At 43.3% G+C, this 8,701-nt stretch overlaps 1 long non-coding RNA gene across 1 annotated transcript; it reads right to left on the bottom strand.

Annotated features, from left to right (window-relative positions):
* Positions 1–934: 934 nt before the first annotated feature.
* LOC138755429 (uncharacterized) lies at positions 935–8,465 on the bottom strand. The gene is made up of 2 exons (XR_011352280.1): positions 7,792–8,465; positions 935–2,789 (listed from the first exon to the last, which is right to left on the bottom strand). It is a non-coding gene; the product is annotated as an uncharacterized lncRNA (long non-coding RNA).
* Between the last annotated feature and the right edge of the window lie 236 nt (positions 8,466–8,701).

Below are 8,701 nucleotides of genomic sequence, written 5' to 3'. Positions count from 1 at the left end.
TCTGGGTCTTGGATTGCTGGCAGTGTTCATACTATGTAACTGCAGAGGCTGGGGGAACTCAGGAGGAGAATTCACAGACACTCAGTGTCTCCGAAGGGGTTTTCTTTTGTTTCTCTTTCTCCCATTGTTATAAAAATGGCAAATCATTTTTTTTGCTTTATGGCAGACAAATGTTGAAGTATATCATCTACACTACATTTTTAATTCAATATTGAGCATTCAAGATTCTTTTATTGTAATGTAATCGTACAGAACATGTAATATTGCACAAAAATGCCTTCTGCCTGCCACAAGGCAAAGAGAAGCCATAAGTGTCACCTGGGACCCCTGACAGTACAAGAGGCAGAGGAGCAAAAAAAGAGTCCCTTCTGAGTCACTACGAATCTGCGGATTCACCTCCAGTGCTCCCGTAGTCTCTGCGGTCGCACAGACCCTGTACAATTCATTGGCAACCTGAACTCCAGATCCAAACCTCTGACTCAATCAGGAAATCTTTGGCACCTTGGCACCTTCTTGAATCCTGGCTCTGAAATCTGGTTCCCATTAGCCAGTCTCCAGCAGCCTGCAGCCCATGCAGGTGCCCCAACCACAAGTTGCCCGCAGACTGTGTGGGTCTCTCAGCTGCTGTTCACTGCTGTGGTCACCATCCTGTAGAGTCAATCCTTCTCAAAGGAGAGGGGGGTGGGTGTTTTCCCCATTTCTCTGCAACTCTTCGTGGCCGCTGACAAGCACAGGTGTTGCCATCTAGGACACAGGCTGAAGGATTTTGGTTTAAAACACCGTCGGCTCCTCCAACAGACACTTGTTAATGTATTATTATTTGACAATAACAGGATTCTTAACAATGCCTGAATATGCCTGAGATTGTCTGAACTCGGAAGCTAAACAGGCACAGGACTGGTTAGTGTCAGAAATAAAACTTCTCACACATGAGTCTCTTTAAAACTGATGACACGACAAGCTTTATTTACAAGTCTGCAGAGTTGGACTTAACTGGCTTCTCACCAGTTAAGCCCCGATACATACAGTGCATTGATTTTTATACCTTTATTATTTGCCCTTCCCCTTCTTATTAATACTGTTTTAATTGGTTAGTATTACAAAAACATTCTAAGTATAACTGCATTATTAATTATCACGTTCGTTACGTACGCTGTGAACTCTACATTCACTGAATTCTGTTTCTCACACTTCTTATCAATCCTTTGTCTCCTGCATGTCTCTCACTATGACCATGAAAAGATAGGTTTAAAAAAACATATTCAGCAGCTCCTTCTGTCCTTGACTGCTAGTAAACTCTCTGTCCATTCTGGCTTCCCTGTTTATGATTAATCATCACATTTTAACTTAAGTCTTTTTAACCTAAATTCTCTATATCACAATCATCCACCCCTTTCTCTCTTTAAAATGTGTTGAATATATGTATAGATATGAATGGGGATTCTAAGCTAGGGAAGAGAAATGTTTTATGATACATTAATCTCACGCTGAAATAAAAGTCGTACAGGGTCTCCCATCCCCCCTGGTTGCATAGCTTGTTCGACCATGGAAATCACCAGGCTGCGTAGACAGGGCAAAATAAGTAGGAGGAATAAAATACCTCCGATGACCCACAAGAAGGTACGCCACCAGGTTCCTCCAAACCATTTGTCCATCCAATTAAATTGTGGGAAAGGATGCCAGGTTTGAACAGGTATATGGGACAAGCCGGTTCAAACCTGGCGATTTTACGAATGGCTTTTCCATTATCATCAATCTGTAAGCAGCAGTTAGTCAAATTAAGTTTACCCCTACTGGGTATTTGCCGGCTCGTGAGAGACAATAAAAACCAGAGGGGACGTTAGAGAGAGACCAGGTTTCTCTTGATCTCGTTCGGTTAGTTGTCCAAATGCGGGAAATCATGGTCAATGAATTGAGAGGTTCTCCCCACCAAGGCCATTGTTCTGACATCCGTGGACCCCCGCAGACCCAACAATTAGTTACATTAAAAGTTCCTGCAATTTTAGTTGCCAGATCTACAAAAAGGTTATCTCCCCCAATTGCATTACTGAAACTTACATGGTTATTTGGATGGACTCGAACTAAGTCCGGCTGTCTTAAAGGGACACGCAATTTCAAGTGTGGAGTGTAACTTTTCATTGGAACAGTACGTTGGTGTATGCAAAACCAGAGTCCATCAGGGCATGGTGGGCTTGAGTCACCTTTCCAACCGTTAAGAGGGAAAGGAGTGGTATTAGGAATCTGTATATAATGACCCATATTATTTCCTTCTTTTTCCACACAAGGGGTATATGGATGTTGGGTGGTATTTTCTGCCCAACATTTCTCAGGAACTGAGGTATGGGAAATGAAATTACCTTCCTTTCTTCCCCAAATGTGGTCCTGAAACAGGACCACTGTATCTCTGCATTTCTTACATTTCACACCTGATAAAGACATAGGCAAACTAAGAAAAATCAAAGAACATAACAATAACATTGTGAATTAAGTCTTTTTGCGAAATCGTAAGGTAAGAGGTTTTTCTCCAGGAATACAAGTCCAATCTGAGTTCGTATCAGGGTCCTGTGGCGCCTCTACAGGTCCCTTAAATCTGGATGCGTGTGTCCACCCCTTCTCTCTTGTTCGTGCTGCAGCTTCTGTAGTTAAGAGAACTTGGTATGGACCTTCCCACTGGGGCTGGAGTTTTTCAGTCTTCCAGGTCTTGATAAGAATCCAGTCTCCTGGTTCCACTTTGTGTAAAGAAAAGTCTAGAGGCGGTGTTTGTGCCAATAGTCCTCTCTTTCGTAAATCTGTAAGAGAGCGTGACAGTGCCTGTAAATAGTTCCTAACAAATATATCCCCTTCCCCCAAGGTGGGACACCCCTCAACTGTACTCCAGAAGGGAAGCCTAAACATCATTTCATAAGGGGACAGCCCTACATCTTTTCGTGGGGCAGTACGAATTCTCAATAAGGCTAGGGGCAGACACTTTATTCAAGGCATTTTAGTTTCCACCATTAACTTTGTCAATTGGATTTTTAGTGTTCCATTCATACGTTCGACCTTCCCTGAGCTTTGTGGATGCCAAGGGGTATGTAATTTCCAAGAGACCTGTAATGCATCACAAATCAATTGCTGGATTTTTGAAGAAAAATGTGGACCCCTGTCTGAGTCTATAGAATCCATTATACCATATCTGGGGATTATCTGCTCTAGGAGGAGGCGAGCTACTGTAGAGGCTGTAGTATTTATTGTTGGGAAGGCTTCTACCTATCGGGTAAAGTGATCTATTATCACCAACAGATATTTCCATCTTTGAACTTGAGGTAACTCTGTGAAGTCGATCTGGATACGTTGAAAAGGGCGTATGGCTAATGGTTGACCTTCCATGGTCCCTGTCCTCATTATCTTCTTATTAATTTTTGTGCATAGGTAACAATTTTGCACCTCTTGTTGGGCCAAGGTGTAGATTCCCTTACACACATATTCTCGAAGCACTGTGTCACATAAGGCTTGAGTGCCCCAGTGGCTCTGTTGATGCAGGTGTTTTAAAATGTTGCGAGTTATTTCTTTATTTAGAACAGTTCTTCCATCTGGTTTTTTCCATGTTCCATCAGGTAATTGGCTTGCGCCCAGCTGATCCATGTTCTTTTCTTCCTTAGCAGTGAAAATGGGAGCTGTCTTTATGCCTTGCCTTATTGGGATTAAAGTCAGCAAACGGACTTCTTGTTGCATGGCTGCTCTTTTGGCTTCTTCATCAGCCAGTCTGTTTCCAATTGCTGTCGGGTTATTGTCTTGGGTAAACTTATACCTCTCATTTTGTTCATTTAGATTGGTCACAGTGTTTGAGCTACCGAAAGAAAATAGACACACACACCGAGAGCAGTTCAGTTTATACAAATGTTTATTACTAATTCAAAAGCTGATTTCACACTACAATATGCAAGCCCTTCCCAACTATACTTATCAACGCTTGGACTGGTCCCAACTGCCGAAGCGAGGCAACGACTGCACACTTGTAGTAGGTTGTCAGGGCGCTGGTAGCAGCTTCTCCACCTCCCCCGACCGGGACGTTGCTCGGACTCTGGCTTTTCTTCCTTCTTGACAAGGGGTGTTCCCACCCCTCGGAGAGTCTAAACTTCAGCAGCAGGACCACAGGCTTATATACCCCAAAAACAATTAATCATGCGCCTACTCCTTCTAATATTTGTCAGTCAAAATCAAAACTGAACATTACATTCTACAATTTAGAAGATTAATTATTCTGGAACCAGGATGTTATAACTTCCTGGTTTATCTCGTATATACAAAGACTTATTAAAACTTCTCGAGCAAGACAGGTTGTGACCAATTCGTCAATTTCAGAGTGTTGCATTTGACAACTGCTTTCCCTGGGCCTCACAGTGGAATTCCATTTCAAAGTGTATCTTCAGATAAGTCCCCATGGCTGAGTTTAATTACATCTGCTAGTTCTGAAAGTAAGGTGACCTGCGTGTGGACCCAGTGTCGTCAGTTCCACATAAGCAAAAAGCATCTGGGTACATGGTTTTAATCCTCCATTACAGTTATCTCCCCTTTGATGGCTTGGTATGTAGACCACTGCTATTTCTTGGGGTAATGTTAAGGCTTCTAAAGTCAGAGTAATCATCTGTTCGTGTGCCAATTCCTTTCCTCTTGATGTAATTAGACCACGCTCCTTCCAGATCTTACCAAAGGTATGCACTACCCCGTATGCGTATTTGGAATCTGTGTAAATCGTTCCAATTTTCTTTGCCAGTATTCTGAGGGCTCTCTGCAAGGCATATAGTTCACAGGATTGTGCTGACCAGCTTCCGGGTAGTCTCGTGGATTCTACTACTTTCCAAGTATTTCCTTCTATTATAGCATACCCATTTCTTCTCATTCCGTCAACACATCTGGCGGAGCCGTCAATGTAGAATTCATATCCTTCTCCCAGCGGAGTATCGCAAAGGTCTTCTCGGGTCTTGGTCTGAAGATCTGTCAACTCGACACAGTCATGCTCCACCTCTTTCTCTGTTTCACTGCCGTATAAAAACTGAGCTGGGTTGCAGCTATTAATTTTTGCAAACTGTAAATCTTCTCCAACCATTAAAATGGTTTCATACTTTAATATACGAGAATCAGTCAGCCATCGATGGGCAGTTTGTGTTAATAAAACACTCACAGAATGGGAGGTGTACACAGTCATCTTTCCTCCAAAAGTAAGTTTACGTGCTTCCTCTACCAACAGAGCAGCAGCCGCTACTCCCTGGATACACGTCGGCCATCCACGAGACACTGGGTCCATCATTTTGGAAAGGAAAGCCACTGGGTGTCGCTGACCACCTTTTTCCTGTGTTAAAACTCCCACAGCTGTTCCTTGGTTATGAGTGACAAATAGCTGGAAGGGCTGTTTTAAAGAGGGCAGAGTGAGCACTGGGGCTCGTGTTAGGCGATGTTTCAAGTCCTCGAACCATCCCTCCTCCTCCTGGGTCCATTTCAATGGATAGTCATTTTCATTTGTCAGTTTATCATACATAAACTTCACCAAAGCTGAGTAGTCCTCTATCCATAACCTACAGTATCCTAAGAGTCCCAGGAATTGTCTTATTTCCTTCTTATTACGGGGTAAAGGCATTCTAGTGATTCCCGCAATTCGTTCAGGGGTAATTCGTTTCTGTCCTTTACTTATCTGGTTTCCCAGATATATCACAGTTTTCTCAACAAACTGTAACTTGTTTCTGGACACCCGTAGACCCTTTTTCCCCAGATAATTCAAGAGTCTAATGGTCTCTCTCCTCATTTCTTGTTCCTTGGGTCCTGATAATAGTAAATCATCCACATACTGCATTAGTTGGGAATCATCAGATTGTGGATAGTCCATCAGGATTTGTTCTAGCATTTGTCCAAACAGGTTTGGAGATTCAGTGAACCCTTGGGGCAATACAGTCCACCGAAACTGTCTCCGTCTACCTGTCCATGGATTTTCCCATTCAAACGCAAACATATCTCTACTTTCCTCTTCTAACGGACAAGTCCAGAAGGCATCCTTCAAGTCGATAACACTAAACCACTCATGGTCTGGGGGAATCCGACTCATAATAGTATAGGGATTAGGCACCACTGGGTGGCGGGTCTGAACAATAGCATTCAAACTTCTTAGATCCTGAACTAGGCGATAGGATCCATCTGACTTTTTTACTGGGAGTATAGGGGTGTTATAAGGTGACATGCATTCTTCTAATAGTCCGTCTCGAATTAAAGTCTCAATTACCGGCTGTAGCCCTTTTCTCCCTTCCAAAGAAATAGGATACTGACGTTTCCTTACCGGCTGATGACCTGGTATTAATGTGACATGTAAAGGTGGGATGTCCAGACCTCCTCGATTTCCCTCCTTATACCAGACTCTCTCGTCAATCTGCCGTTTATCCTCTTCCTTTAAAGCGCAGAGGTGGACTCGCACTTTTCCTCGTCCACAGGGAGAGCACCCAAACCTAGGAGAGCCTGTAAGTCCCTTCCTAGGAGGTTAAATCCAGCCGAAGGTAATAACAAGAGGTCTTGTACCCCTTCTCTTTCTTCCAGTTTCACTGTTACTTGGGGAATTATTGATACCATTCTGGGAGCTCCTTCTATCCCAGAAATTGTCAAATTACTTTTTATAGGCTCAGTTCCGATTGGCACAGTTATTACACTACTTCGTTCCGCTCCTGTGTCCACCATAAACACCACCTCTTCTCCCTTGGGACCAATGTTTAGTTTTACCAGGGGTTCCCTCTTATATTTGGTCCCTAACATTTGGAACCCCTGACACCCCTAATCTTCTTCCATAAGTTCGAGGGCACGCAATTCCCTCTTGTATCGGGGGCATTCCCTCTTAAAGTGTCCTTCCTCATTGCAGTAATAGCATTTAACAAATCTCCGGGGTCTTCCCTCTCTTGGATATTTTGGATTGTTTAGAGGAAGGTTTTGTTTTCTTTCCCCTCTGGATTCAGCATTCATCTGTCGGATAGTCTGTACCATAACCTTTGTCGCCTTCTTTTGATCTTCTTCTTCTCTCTGCACATATACTTTTTGTGCCTTTTTTAACAGTTCACTTAGGGGTTTTTCACTCCAGTCCTCCTCCTTTTCTAGTTTCTTTCTAATGTCTTGCCATGATTTGGAAACAAATTCAATTCGAATAAGCTGTTCACCCATTGGTGTACTAGGGTCCACACCAGCATACTGTTGGACATTCTTTCTCACCCTCTCCAAAAAATCAGTAGGGGACTCGTCTTTCCCCTGGTGGTTCCCAAATGCCTTGGTAAAATTGTGACCCTTTGGCACAGCCTCCCGTATCCCTTTAATTGTCCACTCTCTATATTGTCTCATACTTGCCAATCCCTCGGGTGTTCGTTTGTCCCACCTGGGTTCATTTAAGGGATATTTTTGTTCATGGGGTCTAGGGTCCCCAGGTTGTTCATATTCCCACATGAGGAGGGCAGCCCGTCGAATCATCTGCCTCTCCTGGGGTGAAAATAATGTTCCCATTATTGCCTGCATCTCTTCCCACGTATATGTGTTTGGTCCCAAGAATTGGTCAAGCTGTTCAGCCAGTCCTATAGGATCTTCCAATAACTTTTTCATTTCTTTCTTAAATCCCCGCACCTCTGTACTAGTTAGGGGAACATTCACATATCCCGTTCCCCCTCCCGGTCCTCACACAACGACAAAAGATCTATACTTAATCTATTCCGTTAGGTTTTTATCCAAACAGGTGTATCCCGTTACACCTGTTACCCAATCCCCACACCACAATCGTAAGTCGTCACTTACCGGTGTCTTCCCGGGGATTGAACCGTCACCCTTCTCCTCTCCGTCTTGTCGTGTCACCCTGTCCGGATACCACTCGCTCAAGCCGCCCGAAGCGACGAGCAAGGGACTAGGAGCCGCTGAACTCAGCGGGGTGCACCGCCTCCGATGTCCCTCTTCTCGCCTCCCCTCACGGCCGGAGTGTGGATCCCGGACGAGCCCCCATTTGTCAGAAATAAAACTTCTCACACATGAGTCTCTTTAAAACTGATGACACGACAAGCTTTATTTACAAGTCTGCAGAGTTGGACTTAACTGGCTTCTCACCAGTTAAGCCCCGATACATACAGTGCATTGATTTTTATACCTTTATTATTTGCCCTTCCCCTTCTTATTAATACTGTTTTAATTGGTTAGTATTACAAAAACATTCTAAGTATAACTGCATTATTAATTATCACGTTCGTTACGTACGCTGTGAACTCTACATTCACTGAATTCTGTTTCTCACACTTCTTATCAATCCTTTGTCTCCTGCATGTCTCTCACTATGACCATGAAAAGATAGGTTTAAAAAAACATATTCAGCAGCTCCTTCTGTCCTTGACTGCTAGTAAACTCTCTGTCCATTCTGGCTTCCCTGTTTATGATTAATCATCACATTTTAACTTAAGTCTTTTTAACCTAAATTCTCTATATCACAGTTAGTACTTGGAGGGGCACTGGGCAAAGTGGCAACTCTCTGGCTGCCTTATGGGAGACAAAAGTTAAAGAATTTCATATATGTTACATTTTAAATTTAGTATTATGTGACAATAATGGAAGCTTTTACCCTTTAGGGAGATTTATACAGTGTGTTAATGAAGGAACAATGAAATTTTGCCAAGTCTGCATGGGGCTCCCATGCACTTGTTATCCTAGTCCTTCAAGCTTG

Source organism: Narcine bancroftii, chromosome 2, assembly GCF_036971445.1.
Source record: "Narcine bancroftii isolate sNarBan1 chromosome 2, sNarBan1.hap1, whole genome shotgun sequence".
In the NCBI taxonomy this organism is placed as follows: domain Eukaryota; kingdom Metazoa; phylum Chordata; class Chondrichthyes; order Torpediniformes; family Narcinidae; genus Narcine; species Narcine bancroftii.
The sequence above is the reverse complement of the archived record's forward strand: the minus strand, read 5'-3'. Positions and strand labels throughout refer to the sequence as shown.